This window comes from Tinamus guttatus, unplaced genomic scaffold, assembly GCF_059628265.1.
Source record: "Tinamus guttatus ecotype Peru unplaced genomic scaffold, ASM5962826v1 Tinamus_guttatus_pri_ptg000227l, whole genome shotgun sequence".
Lineage (NCBI taxonomy): Eukaryota > Metazoa > Chordata > Aves > Tinamiformes > Tinamidae > Tinamus > Tinamus guttatus.
In genome coordinates this window covers 1,448,626-1,464,023 of record NW_028288761.1, presented here as the reverse complement: position 1 = coordinate 1,464,023, position 15,398 = coordinate 1,448,626, and positions in this window count along the sequence as shown.

The window sequence follows — 15,398 nt, the reverse complement described above, 5'->3', positions numbered from 1 at the left end:
ACCTCAGCAGCTGGGCAATACAGAGCAATTAGCGGGCAATACAGGCACATGTCCATTACACTTCAGTCAGCTTCCATAAACAATCAACAATTCAAATGACAGCGAGAGGTACAACAGGGCAACATTTTCCCAAAATGCAGGATGGGATAGAATCATTCTGGGTGAGCAGAATTGATTATTTTTCTAAAAACTCAGTACAGCATCCCCAAGAGCCACATATCCCAGCCAACAGCCTGGCCTTCAGGAACATGTTGCACAGTCAGACACAGAGATGTTCAAAGCATTGTAGTCACCATGGTAGAAGCTGCTCAAAAATGATAGTGACAAAGGTCACGTAAGTAAGTACCTACAAAGGTTTTGCAGACCGTGAACAAACTTCTCAACCCCTTACAGAAAAAAAATAATAAATCTCCCAGGGCATTGCCTGTATGAAGAACACAAGTTTCAACAGCAAGATGAAGTTGAGGATAGCGCAAGACAAGCAAGAGACAAGAAGTGCTGGAGAAGAGACTAGAACAGTTGAAAGCTGGTGCCAGGAGCGCACCAGCCCTTCCTGACCTCGGCTGCTGGAGCTTTAACAGACTAAGGATCTCCTTAATAGTTAAATGCCACTAATGTGCCTGCCCTGCCAGCAGGGGAAATATTAGCTGTGTCAGCTCGAGAGGCAAATGGCTTACCAAACCAGAGAGGAATGCAGGCTGCAGAGTGGCACGCACGGTGGGGACAGGGAAATGAACACCCAGGGGAATGCTGGCTGCTAACACCACCTCTTACTTACACAGGGGTCGGGCAGGATACGTTTTATGGCTCCTGGGGTTGAAAACTGGGACTAACAGCTTTGCGACCTTAGAGGGACTCCTGTGCCAGAAACAAAGTTGTTGGAGGGGCTGGGAGCTTGGGCCTGGAGCACATCAGGGCAAGCCAGCTCCCAGCTACTGGCAGGCAGCCTAGAGCCACTCTTCAATAAGTGCAAATTGTACCCGCCCGGCTGGCAGCAAGCTCCAACTTCAGCCTTCAGGGAAAGCCCACAGATATGGGGCACCCTCAGCCCACAGGGACCCCCTGCAGTCAGGAGCAAGTGCGTGTGTCCTCTCGAGACCCTCTGCTGACTGGAAACCCACCACGTGGCTGTTTCCCCAGCATTATGTTCCTGAAGACAGCGTTACAGCCTCCCTTTGGCTTCCCAGCTCGCATGGCATTACAGCCTCTGCCCTTCTACCCTCCTTGTTTTAAACAGGGGCACCTAAGGTGCCTGTCTGGACTGGCTCTTTGCCTTCCTCCCTTTCACCCCAGGGCATCCTCCCTTCTGAGGACAGGGCTGCCACAGTGTCACTGCTGTCCCAGCTTCTGAATGCATGAGCCAGGGTTTGCTGCTTCTGCTTTAGAGCATCTTTCAGCCCAAACTGCACAGAGGAGACAAACCCAAGGGAAGAAGAAATCAGCATCCAACTACACCCTAACCAACAACTCCCACTCACACAGTGCTGCAAGTCACTCCACTTCTAACCCCAGAAAATAAAAGCTTGGAGAACAGGGAATAAAATCCAACCCAAGTCTCTTGCACAGAAGTGTGGATCATTATCATTTGGCCACTGGGTCAGGCATGAGTAATTTCTTTTAAATTACATTACATAAGCTGACATTACATAAGCAGAACTGCTCTGTATATTTGATTCATAAAAATGTCTCGAAGAGGCAGAAAGCACAACTGCATGATGTACAATACGCAAAGATTGCTACGGCTCCCCAGGCAGGCAGACCATGGAAAACAGCCATAACGCAGAGTGAGGACTAGAGATGTTCATATGCACAAATACACATGCATATCCACCCTCCCCGGCATGCGCAAGAACAGATTTAGGACTTGCAAGCTGAAGTCCTCTATGCCCAAAAGTTAACACAAATGTTTGTGACAGTTCCACTTTGCAGGCAAAGACTGAATGCAAAGGAAGAAATATAGAGAACAAGTCAGGCAGTCAAAGCAGGTGTTGGCTTGCAAAACCTTGGCCAGAAAGGCTCCCCAGGAGGTTGGATCTGGTAGCTCTGCAACAACTCCACAAAGACACAGAAGAGAGAGAGAAAGGAAGAGGGGGAAAAAAAAAAAAAAAAAAAGCAGCATGAATGCATATGCATTCTTTTATCTCCATATATAGAATACACAGACATTTGGTATATACACCCCCAAGCTCATATACTTCATATAGTATATACTATAAACGCATTGTGCATCGTGGTTTCCGTATGCCTAGACTTGTACAGTGTGTATCTATATATATGCACTTATACATACATTTGTGAATACCCTTCCCACATCACCTAGACACGTATGGTACCGCACCATACATCACTCAAGAGAGCATAACTAACACCTCAGAGTCAGTCACGACTTCTGAACACTCACAACTCCTCACAGGTGCTCAGCCCTTCGCCACCAAGGCCTCCGAGTACAAGCACCAAAGGGAATCGCTCTCTGTCCCGTATTTCCCAATGATCCCAACCTCTCTCCACACTCAGGAGTCAATATCATGTATTTACAGAGAGGCACAAAGCGTTGCTCTCAGAAAAGCCACCAGTTCTTCAGAGAAAGCTGCCCTCACATCCGCAAGACGCGCATACGTACCAGTTCTCGCACTACACAGCTTTGCCCGGTGGGAAGAACTCGATGAGGCGGCTTTTGGAGATAAGCAGGGCTTCCGTCTTCCTCAGGCTCCTCCTGAGTCACGACTTTGGATTTCTTTCCCAGCCCTGTGAAGAGAGAGAGTTTTCCATGTGATGCGTGCCGGGTGGGCCTCCCAACAACTCTTCTGCAAAACTTGCAGTTTAACCCACACAGCTTCTGGGAAAAGGAGCATTTTCTTCTCCTGCTTTCTTAAACAGAAGCTTCCATTTTTCTGGACTGCTTAACAATCCAGCAAGTGCTTTCTGCACCCCATAAAAGCAAGCATCACAACCTCAAACCAGGCCACTGTGCAGTGTGAGTTTTAAGACAACACATTAGAAATACGACAAAACAGGGCAATTTTTAAAGATATGGATGTAGGACTGAAAATGACCAAGTTACCACACAGCCGCTAAGCTATGGTAAGGTGTTGCACACTCAACTCACATTTTCCCATACTTTAAATTTGAGCTTGTGAGTGGCACAGGCTGAGAAACCCAGGCTTTCGGCTACAACTCAACTGGCAAGTTAGAACCCTTCAAGCCATAGCTACCAGACTACTATTTTTCACGCACTTAAGGAGAGGGAGGTAAAAGGAGATGTATGATAGAACAAGGTAAATGGTTAGTCTGTGAGCAGAAGTACAGTGAGATCTAGGAGGCATCATTTAATCCAGGTTGGAAGCTCATGGAGTTTGCAATTGCCACGAGCAGACCTATACTACCATTCTGTTCCTAAATCCTCTGCCTCTACACAGCCCTTTTATGGAGCTGCTCTGTTAAATTCCCTTTCAGGGATTTTCTCACTTATTCTTGCAGAAACACAGCTGCAAACACCACATATTCTTAAAGCCTCCCTCTACCTTTCCTTCAGGGGGACCCACGCAGAAAAAGCTAAGTGACACAGCTAGGGCTGGTTTTCCCTCTACAGAGGACGAAGGCAGAGTTAACAGCTTTGTGGTCACACAGGGCCGCCCCAGCCCCCTGAGCCCCTGTGACAGGCAGACGTGTCCGCGTGTGGCACGCCAAGATGGACGCCGCGGCCCAGGCCGATAGGCGCCATCTGGAAAGCGCACTCCTTCCTGCCTCTCCCTGCGGCCTGCGCCCTGGCCCCTCCGCATCCTGCCTACCCCGCCAGCCCTATCTTGCTCACCAGCAGCTCCGTCTTCACTCAGCACACAGCTACGAAGCCCCAACTGCCCTTCAGAATTTGTCACTTGGACCCAGGTCCCCACCATGCCAAGCTGAAGCTGTTTGCTTCTGCTTTTAAGACCTGCACAGCCCAACTCCGCTCTGTGTGCTTTCTACTCCAATTCTTCAAAATCCACCTCCAGGGAAAACTATGGCAGCACTTTGGCCGTGGAGCCCACCAGCTAATCGCTACCGAGGTCCCTTCCAACCCCAACCGTTGTGTGTGTGTGTGTGTATCCTGGCACTTCCTACCTGCATCCATCTGCATCTCTATTGAGCATGGGAACCAATCCCATCGTTACACAGAAATTACCCTCTGAGCAGAGGGTTATCACCTTTGCTTGCTATAACAATATAAATGATCAATTCAAGTTTGCATTTTTCCTACTAGCACTGCTCTCAAGAAGGTATTTTAGTTCATAAGGTCTAGAAGCAAAACACAAGAGGAAGCCACCTCAACACAAGCCACCCTTCTCAGGTCTTGGTACCCATCTTTTGCATGGAGCATGACAGCTCCTTCTCACATCAGGACACCTTTGTCACTGTATGTCAGACCTGATACTACCACAGCAATGCAAGAGGAGAGGGTTTCCACCCCTCCCAAGTGACAGTAGATCTCCCTTCTGCCAAAGTAACAAGCACATGGTGGGGTCCACCCTGACCCAGGCTGCACCTTCTCAGCTCAGCACCTCACAAAGACCACCCAGGCATGGGGTGGCCATAGGGCTGTCCCCAAGTCTATGCAGAGCAGGCATCAAGAGTCCCCAGCACCCTCAGGTACAACAAGGGCAGATTCAAACAGAGATTGCAGTGGCCCATTACTGGCCTCTCCCACTCACTACAGGCTCAGGACAAAGATGAGTAACTGCAGGGGTTTATTGCTGGCGAACTCAGTCAATGAGTAATTTCTCTCTATCTATCAAGGAGGAGACAAGTACAAGCAAATATTATGGTTGCGCATGTTTACTTTTCATTCTAAGATGAGGTAGCGTTATATACAATTTAGGTCCTTCCCACAGGCTCCTGGCAAAATGCCCTTTGTTCTTATCTGCAAAGGCTGAAGACAACAAACATTCCCCTCTAGTTCCAGTGTTGTCTCAGTTCAACCCACAACAGCGCCTCTGGGAACTCCGGGTAAGGCAATATTCTTGGGACCCAACCAGCGCTCAAGAGACCTTGGCTCAGGGTTGTCTTTGATCAGGTTTAACTCAAGAGTTTAACTTACATCAGTTACAGGTCTCTGACAGATATGGCTGAGCTGTGTTTGGCTGAGTTTACTCTCTACGCCAGCTGTCTCCTGTCCCTTGTGACTACCATTCCTGTAGCCTCAACCACGCTCACTCTACTGGGGAAGCAGGCAAGCACTGCAGATCTTTGGAAACAATGGAAAATATTGATCAAACCCTCCCTCTTCTGATCTCCTTTCAAGGGGTACAGAGCTAACGCAGGCAGTAAGAGATCAGCCTGCCCCAAAAAAAGGATCTGTCCCCTTCCTTGCTCCTCACTGGCCTCCTCTTGAGCATGTTCATGCTCACTTTGGCTCAGGGAGGGGAAAGCAAATGAGTAAATGCTAAAGAAACTACCCAGATTGTTGCCACTAATTCCGAAACAAGTCTTTCCTCCACTGCAGTCCCCAAGAAAACATATGCAATGCAAGACTTGCGCTAAAGATCCATCTTTGGTTTTCTTATAGCATGCCCCAATAACCTTTGTGGGATTTTTAGGTGCTATCACTACAGAAATATTATTGACAGATAATTCTACATACTAAGTTAATTCTACATTTACCAAACTCAGGTCCTTTCCAATTCAGAACCACCATTAACAAATGATAATGTACATGGTTAATTCTGACTTTAATCTTGCACCCCCCAAAAATCCCTGCTTCTCATCACAGACCTGACAGAGATAATTGCAGAAAGTTTCTTTGGCAATACACCTTTATATGGTCAAGTTCTCAACACCCATAATTCAGTACAATTCCTGTAACTTTGGATCACCAGCTACAATGAGATTTCCAAGCCTGTACACATGCAAATGTGCACACATGCATCTTCATTTTTATGTTCAGCACATCACAAATGATTGTATTAATGCACCCTGAAGCATTTAAATAGGCAATATAATGTTTACAATAATTTTAAGCAAATACCACTACAAGCAAATACAGTAGGAAACAGCTATCATAGTCACAGTACTAAGTAACGTCCCTGAAGAAACTACAGAAACTAAAACTATCTGAAGTGTAAATCTGACAGAAGATAGTTTTCTTCATGTTTTTTCTTTCCAAACAGATGAAAAAAGAAATAGCTCATACAAAAAAAAAGCTCATAAAAAGCTGAGAAAGTTCTCAGAAGTTACGAAAGCAATCCCAAGGTGAACGCAAAATAAGGTGAGAGGCTGAGATCTACCAACTCTAAGATCCAGAAAGACATGATGATCAGAAACAATCTGTTCACACGCTGACTTGAGATGCTGTACTACCAACAGTAAGAATCAGCCTGTCCTAAGAAAAAGCTGAAATAACTTGTAAAAAAGGTATAGTATGTAAAGCAAATTGCCCTGCTTGTCAATTTAAATCATAATTAAAAGCAGTAATTTAGAATGGCTGAATTTAAAAATTAATCCTCTGGTACGTTTCAAGTTGTCTCAAATCGTTCATTTTTTTCAGAAATAAACAGTTTAAAATCTCTGCAAGAAGTCTACCTTTCAGACAAGTATGGTCAGTGTTTTCAGAAAAAAAAGAGTAGGTATCTCTAGAATGACATTACAGCAGGCACTTAGAAACTGAAGTAATGAGAGCTACTGATCCCATTAAAAGAAAATCTTATCTACTAAAATCATGTCAATAATTGCTAATTACATTGCTAATATAACAGCCGTGTGTGTCACATATATAAGTGACATATGCCTTTCTGACTGGGCAAAAGTTGTATTTATTTTTAAAATCTAGTTTGCACTACAATTCTTACCAGTGTTGAGAATTCAACTTTTCTTTTTAATCAACATGGCTATGCTTGCAGCAGCCCAAGCATGAGCAACAAACTGGGATAAAGCAGCTTCACAGTGGGATAGTTCATTCCCTTTTCCACGTGCAGCAACAGATGTCTCAGCCTGACTGTCACAAGCAAAGCTGTAGTTTTAACTGTTCCAGTCAACAATTTTTAATTCCAGCAAGCTCTCAGCGAGTCAGTCATCAGCACGAATTGACAAGGGTCTGCTGCTGTATGACTGGCATGTGCTCATGTAGGTCCCCAGATAACAACCCCATTCAATCTGACCTTTTCATTTTAAATGAAAAGCACTTAAAAGCCTGCAAGGTTTTGACAAATGTATTTTTATATCTTTGCCGCTCTGCGCCATTATTTATTATGTGCTGGTCAAAGTCTTCCAAATCAGAAATCTCAGATTAGTTCCTGAGCTGGACCTAATTCTCAGCAGTGCTGACCACCGCCAACTCCTATGGAGTTGTCTGAGGGTTCGTGTACCTCACCCTCCAGAAAAATCAATCCCCTTATAGGTAAACCTAAATTCAGAACTCAGTCCTGACATAAATTTTAACTTGTTTATGTATGTGGCTTTCCACTTGAACATAGCTGCCCTGAGGTACTGACCTACCTCGCCATGCCAGAGCACTAATGTTTGCAGAATCTGGCCTTGACTAATAATTATCTTCATACATGCTCACTCATTTCTATGCCTTTCAGGTTTCATTTATTAAACTGCTGAAATAAACATTTTAAAAGTTATTTGATAATCAGATCATATAAGATAACAAAAGATGGAGAACCAGATCATGTAAGATAACAAAAGCTGGAGAAGCATCTCCTCCGTTCCGCCACTTTTCAATCCTGCCAGCAGCTAGCACCTGCTCCCAAATTCATCAATACAAACAGCACCAACTCACACGCTTGGCTGTTGCTTTTTCAGGTGGCGAGATCCTGTCTTGTAAAGCAGTAGACATACTAAGCAAAGCTCAAGCTTCACATGCAGAAGAGCTCTCCCTAAGTTTTGATCTGCAAGAAACCACTCGGCACTCAGCACCAAGAGGTTTTCAAATCCACAATTCCATGTGCCAAAACTGGCCATAGCGGGACTTATCACTTCCAAACGCCTGGGCCACCCTTCATTCTACCGGCAGCATTAGCCCCAACGGGTAAAACTAGCACCAATTCCACAGCAAGTATCACCAGCAGGCCCCTCCGTACTTACAGGCAGAGGGCTTTGCTATAAAACATCACCCCATGAGCCCCAGTTTCTGGCTTCTGGGCCACTTGACTCATTTGATGTCACACGAGATTTTCAGGTTTGTCCCCAAGGTTCATAAAATGAGATTATAAAGAAGAAAAGGGACGAGGGTGGAAGGAGACAAGGCCATTCTAGTGCCTTCCTTCAGGCACAGCAGTCCGAAAGGGACAGGATCCAACTTCCCAGCACAGACACTACTGCGTTACAACAAAACAGTTGCCCAGATGTAAAACTACACGGAGCAGGACATATTTACACCATGGCCAAGGCAGCTGTGGGACAGTCCTGCCTACAACACGCCGGGAGCTGCGGCCAGGAGCCCCTCAACTGGAAGAGCTGGGCAATAGTGGAGACCAGCACAGCAGCAGAGCCAGCCGTATCACATCCCTGTTATTTTAAGCGCACATAGTGCTGAGGAGGTGGCTGGAAGAGAAGGGTGGCTCAGGAACGGGAGGAATCAGCACGTGTGTGCCAAAAAGCCAGCGGGTCCCGCTCCAGAGTGACCTTTCAGCAGCTCCCCGGCGCTGCCAGCGGCGCTGCCTGTGATCTGGTGTCAGTAACTGACACCAGGATGGGACCCTGTGTTTCCAAGCACAGACTGCCAGCCTCACGCTGCTCGCGCTCCCTCAGTCTATTGGAAGTAGATTTTTGCAAAGCAGCCTCATCGATTCCCCCTCCCCGTTTGCTGCCTGCATTTCGCTAAGCCTCTTCGGAGGGACCTCGAGCAAGGGGGCAGTCTCACTTTCTCACTCAAATGCACCCCAGCTCCCTGATCAAGGGAGGATAATTGATTTTGCTTTCAAGTTCTCACACAGTACCAGAGCACCACAGAGCCCGGGCTTCAAACAAAGCATGATGTTCTGCAACGCAAAAAAAGAAACAAACAAAAAAGCATTTTTCCCCAAGGCATGGCCAGCCTCACCAAGCAGCAGCACCAGCACAATGCTGCTTGGGAAAGAAAAAGAGACTAGCAGTGACTCTGGGCACAAGGGAAGAGAAGTGCTGTGCCCTGAGTCACAGAGACTGGACAAGTGCTCAGTGTTTTCCATTCTCAGTTCAGGGTCTTCACCAAACCATAGTTAGGCTGAAATCACATAGAACAGCATTTTTTGCACATGCATTCAGTCAAATAGCACTGCTTAGATTCACAGCAATACAAATAACGAAAACAAGGAGGAAGGATGTTTTATTATAACAGATGATGTTCTTTATCCACTTTGGTTTTAAATGGCAAGAATTTGCGAGCAAAGGTCATCTCCTCCCAGACTTGCTTGGGACTCACCACAGTAAAACCTTTAATGCCATCGTGGTTCTCTTGCTCTTTAAAGATAAAATAATAATCATCATCATCATCTAAGTGAATCTTTTAAAACTTAGCACCTACACAACCAGACAGCATCTGTGGTTCAAGTCTTGTGTTTTACCCAGCTTTGCAGAGGTCATTTGAAAACAGCAGCAAGTATCTGGCAACCAGCTGGATTCCCCCCTTCGTGCTCACTTAGTGAGGTTAGATATTTCTGAAGGCATTATAATCCACCACAGCATCTCAAAAAGAAGACCATCAGCCAAGACCAGTAAATCTTCATATCTGACTTAGAAACCTCTGTCTCACCCTTTCCCCCCTTTCCAAGGATGATTGAGCTGTTTTGTCTCATTTTTACATCTTACTATTAAGCTGTCACAGCTTCAGACCTGCAGAGAATAGCTCCAGATACGACAATCAAGGTGTCCAAACATGTATTAAGAAAATAACTGCCGCTTAGTGTGGTCGTTCCACCTTTTCAACCACTTGTCCTCTTTCTGAACAGCTGGATCAAGAGGCTGAGGAAGAGCATTTCTTCAAAAGAGAGAAAAATGTGATGGGGCAGAGAGGCAAAGGTTAAAATGGAAGCGTGGTAGCCAGACGGCAGAGTGGAGCAGCCTCGCCAAGGTCTGCTTTTCATGAAAATAATTTTGTTTTCAACAGAAGGTTGTTACCATCACAAACAGAAGAGTATAGAAATACATTTTTTTCTTTACAAAACAAGAACCAGGCTGAAAGCCGATGTTCCAGCAGAAAACTCCATTGTGAGAACAGAGCCATCTACCAAATGTATATATAAAAAAAAAAAAAAGAGGAGGGAGGAATTCTGACAAGCCCTAATAACTGCCATTACTACATTTCAAAAATAGGAGGAACACAGATGTCTCTGGATGCGTCTGCTCTCTGAACAAGAAAGTGCCATCACCTCCATTACCGATAGGGACTAAGATGTAGAGAAAATGCATTAAAAATGCTTCTGGAGTTCCTGAATTTTCCCCGGCTGCAGCTGGAATTCAGAGTCCCCACTGATTTTAGCCCTTACAGACCAGGGGGAGCAAATAGAATGGAGGCAGGTTTTCAGACCTGCTACTGGGAAATGCATGTACTGTCCCAAGGTCCCAGTTCCCAGGCTGGGATGGGGAAGGAGACTGTGAGCCCCTTTCCTCCTCTAAAGGGTCTTGTGTAGCTCACAGAGAGCAAAATAAAGAAGGGGGTGAGCCAAGGGTTGCTGAAATCAAGGCAAAAATCCCTCTTCTAGGTATTCAGAAGCTTTAGCATGTAGCTTACTAAAGAAACCTCTCAGGACAGTGTCCGTCTGTGCCAGCAAGGTAGGACTGACAGAGGAATCGGCATCCCAGCTAGAGGGTCGGGCTCTGCTCAGCTGCTGCTGCTGCTGCTGAACCTGCCCGATCTGCACAGGAGGCCAACGCGCCCCGAGGTCACCCAAGAGGCCACAGCCAGCCACGGCACCGGCAAACAACAGCAGGAATGACCCCGCGTGCCCCAACACCGGCATCGCTGTCCTGACAGCCCAGCGTCATCTCGACCATCCCCGGGCAGCGCACCCAGGACATGCAGGCCCTCCCCACCCCTTCCTCCCAGCCTGACACAACGGCTAAAATAAGGTCTTGGCTGCTGCACTTCAACCCCAATGGTAAAACATCCCAGGCAGATAAGGGTGGGGGGGCAAGCGAGCTTATATAATAGCACGACCATGGAAAGGAAACAAGATCCTAATCCCCGAGCTCAGCGCTATTGTGAACAGGCCGTCCCCCAGCATAGCTGTCAAACACCCATCTATCTCGACACAACAATGTGGTAATCGCCTGCCTCCAGAATGACAGCAGCTCCATGTGTTTCCCTTACATGTCAAGGAGAAAGTTTCTCCTCCCAGAGGCAACAGGGATGTGGATACCAGGAACACAATCCTCTTTATGTATCGGTTGTGCACCATTACTCAGGAACCCGGCTCCTACAACCTCCAGCCTTCTCAGCTGCATTGAGCTGGGACTTTTGCTAAGGCAAAACCAAAAGCTTCGGAGCTCAAATATCCTGCCCCTCTTGTGCAAGAAAGTCAGCCTCGCAGACTTCCATGGGAGTTCTGCAGATTATCCTCCTACCAAAGGATCTTAATTAATTGTCTGCAAAAATGGAGTGAGATTTATCACATAATTTATTTCAACACAAATATTATTACATTTTTACTGTTCCAGCTTAAAAATAAAGAAAAAGAAATCCTTCAACTCCTTCATTTCTGCTATTTCATACTGATCTAGAGAAGTATATGCAATGCGCTTGTACTACATTTCCTTTATTATTTGAGTAGCACCAACAGCAACTATAAAAATTCTCTGGTTCTGCACAATTTAGTTTATTCTGACTGCATTCCTCTTCGCTGATGAAAAGAAAAAAACTTTTAGTTTGAAAAACGGCAAAATTATCGATTAAAAATCTCTCAGCTCCCATTCTGGAACACACTGGTACTCATAGGCAGATCAAACTTCTGCCCATGTATTTGATGGATATTCAGCACCAACTTTTCTTGACCACCAATTCTCTATGTTCTTCCAAGAGTTTGCCACACAAAATCCTCCAGTCCCGCTGCACCCAAGCACTCTATTTTGGACGAGTACGTAGCTATTTGTTTGAAACATTAGCTACAGTGTGTGGGTGCACCATCATGCCAAAGGAATGAAACACTGAGACCAAGGAAGACCTCTTAACCCTTCTTCCATGTCCCTGGCATGATTCACAGCAGCACCACACAACACACCACTGCAATCCCACCTGTCCTCACCTACTCCCAGTCCGCCACAATGAGCCTGTCGGCAGGAATTTTGTCCCTGGAGCCCATGTTTATGCTACCAAACCAATTTTTTTATTTGGCAAGGGAAAAAAACAGAAAGCAACCACAGAAACTTTGGGACAAAAAGATCTCTATGACTTGCTTGCTGGTACTTTCAACCTCAAAATATGACTCAACACAACATTCCAAGCATACAATATGCAAAGAAGGAAGACCAATTCCATACCGGCCATCGGCCGGGTTCGAAGAGAATCAGGATAAAGGAAGGAGAGAAGGAAAGGGAAAGAACAAGATGGATGAGTACTACATTTGTCACAAAAGATACGGCCACAGGACTGATCACCATCACTCAGAAGGAAGCAAAGGGAATAAACTGGGAGGGAGAAGGAGAACGGTACCTCTGTGAGCAACCACGACAGTTCAGACAGCGGTGACCATACACAAGTCAGCACTTGCCAAGAATGACCATGCAGGGGTGTTTGAGATACCACACAGCCTTCAGCCTAGAAATAGGAGACGTCTGTGGGGGTCTGAGTGGGAAAAGCTGGCAAGTGTCAAACATTTCATATCAAGCTTACAAATCAGCACGTTGCATTCAGAAACTCACAGCAGCCTCATATAAAGTCATTTGCCTATAGCCAATATATCTCTAGTTACAACCCTCAGAAACACAGATGACTTGATTAGGAGGCCTCTATTAGCATTCAGAGAGAAGGTCAACGGAGTCATCATCAAGAAACAGAAAAGAAGCACAACTAGCTCAATGGGAACTCGCCAGGAGCAGAATGAGTGCAATCACAGAGAAGGAGCAGAGCTCACTTGTGCAGCCCTCTTTTTCTGAGGCTCTCAAAGACGACAAAACCTCTGACCTTTGATTAAGCTACACTACTTTCAGAAGAGGGGGCGGTTGAGGGGCCTGGGGATTCAATAAGAAACTATTTATCTCAAGGTCATGGGTTCAAGCCCTCTCCATGTTATTTTTCGTAGCCAATTAAAACAAGAGACTCAATCTGCGTTTTAAAAACATACTAATAAAAAAAACTGTTAGTAAGGGCACGGTCAGATACTCCCTTGCAACAGGCAGTTTAAGAAAACACAGCTCCTCCGTGGATATGTTGCAGGTCCCAGCGCTAAGGTGCATTGCATTTACCAGGCTCCGGCCCAGGAGCTTGAGCACTTTGGACAAGGCAATTCCCACCCCCATGATTTGCAATGAAACGGAGGATGGATCCGCTCAGGTGGATCCCTGCTGCGTGTCACCCTACGGCCAGCTGAAGGGACGTCACTCTGCACTTCTCCACACTCAGGCCCCAGCTCCAATGATGGAGAGACATGAGAAGGGCAAAAGTCAAGCAAAAGAGGGAAGAGAGAAGACACCTTTCATTACATCACCAGGCCGGTACAATACATGAATCAAAGTTAATGCATATCTGAAACCAATTACTGATAGAAACTAAACTATCTAGGAACTCCAGCAGCTGCATTCTGTGTTCCTGGTAACGAGCACACAGTCAAAAAGTTTTGTTTTTTTTTCTTAATGGTAAATATGAAGCCAAAATGTGCCCCTGCATGTGCAGGGCAGACACATGCATGTGTCACTTTTAGTGGCTTCCCACTGAGAAAAATAATACTCCTCCCCACCCCCCCGAAAGAAAGAAAGAAAGAAAGAAAGAAAGAAAGAAAGAAAGAAAGAAAGAAAGAAAGAAGAGTAACTGTTAGGTTTTAATAAGATTTTCAATGGCTTCAAGATTCTGCAAACACAAGTCCCAGCACTGCCAGTGCCCCCTCATGCAGCAGCCGCTGCAGGAGCAACGCAGAAAAATGAAGGCGTTTGGAAACAAATGAGAAGCAAGTAGAGTTTTCTTCCATTCACTGAAGACAGTAATTATTTTGGATAGGACTGCATATCCTTTGGCTTTTAATTAGTGGTAAACCAAGTCAATCTTGGTTCATATTAGTGAGAAACTATTAGGGGCTACGGTTTTGCAGCCAAGGAAAACAAATCTGTACCAGTCCTTCACCCCAAGAATAACTTCTGATTGTCAAGCACAGTTACCAGGGGAATGAATAGCTTCTAATGCAAGCTCCTCAGTCAATTAAACTAATGCAGACAAAAAGGCCAGGCAGCAGCAGCAGCAGCAAGCTCGAGGTGAATAAGACGCATGTACTTGGCACGCACGGAGCAATCACACAGCAGGTTAACAGTGACAAGGGAGAAGGAGACCAGGCCACGGTTCCAGCGTTAGCAGAAGACATGGGAGGCCTGGCTCCATATCTGAGCTTATCAGGGGCTACCATGGCTCTGGGCAAATCATTTAATCACTCTATGCCTCAAAATCACGCTTATAGCCCAGGAGGGGTCTGGTAAGACAACAACAGGGCCGTACAATAAAATGGACAGGTTTTAATCATCCCACCAAGTCCCACCTGGGAAAAACACCTTTACAATGGGGTAACACCTCCAACTTGCTTCCAGAGGTAGCCTCCCACTACCACAGCCACCACAAGCAACACGTTGTCCAGCCACCAGCTTCACCATCCAACATCCACCTGCACACAAGAGACAGGCAGGAGCGGATGTCGCGGATGGGAGCTGCAAAGGCTTCTCTATGGGACATGGAGAGTTCAACAGCGAAAGCTAGTTGGGTCCCCAAGATTTCGGGAAGCTTTAACTGAGAAGACAAGCACACGCTGGTGTCCTTAGCAGTGATTCCTCAAGAGAGGTTGTGGAGTCTCCTTCTGGAGGTCTTCAAAACCCGCTTGGACGCAGTCCTGTGCCACATGCTCTAGGTGACCCTGCGTGTGCAGGGGGTTGGACTGGATGATCTCTAGAGGTTCCTTCCAACCTTGAGCATTCTGTGATTCTATGATTCATAGTTAATGGAGACGGATACACACCTGAGTGAGGAAAACACCTAAGAAAGGTCCCTGATCTATCAGCAATCCAGAAGAGCTGGCCTCCCTCTCTACTCAGCAGCCCTATGACTCTCCCTGAGAAATGAGGAGAGTAATCAAGCTAGAATACAAAAGAGAGGCTAGCAGAAACAAGCACAATCTTCGGGGCTTTTTTGGATGAGAAAGATGAATGTCTAAAGCATCCTGATCATCTCTTGAAGTACTGAAAAAAATTGAAAAAAAAAAGAAGGAAAACAGGAAAAAAAAAAGGAAAAAAGAGAAAAACCCACAGATGCA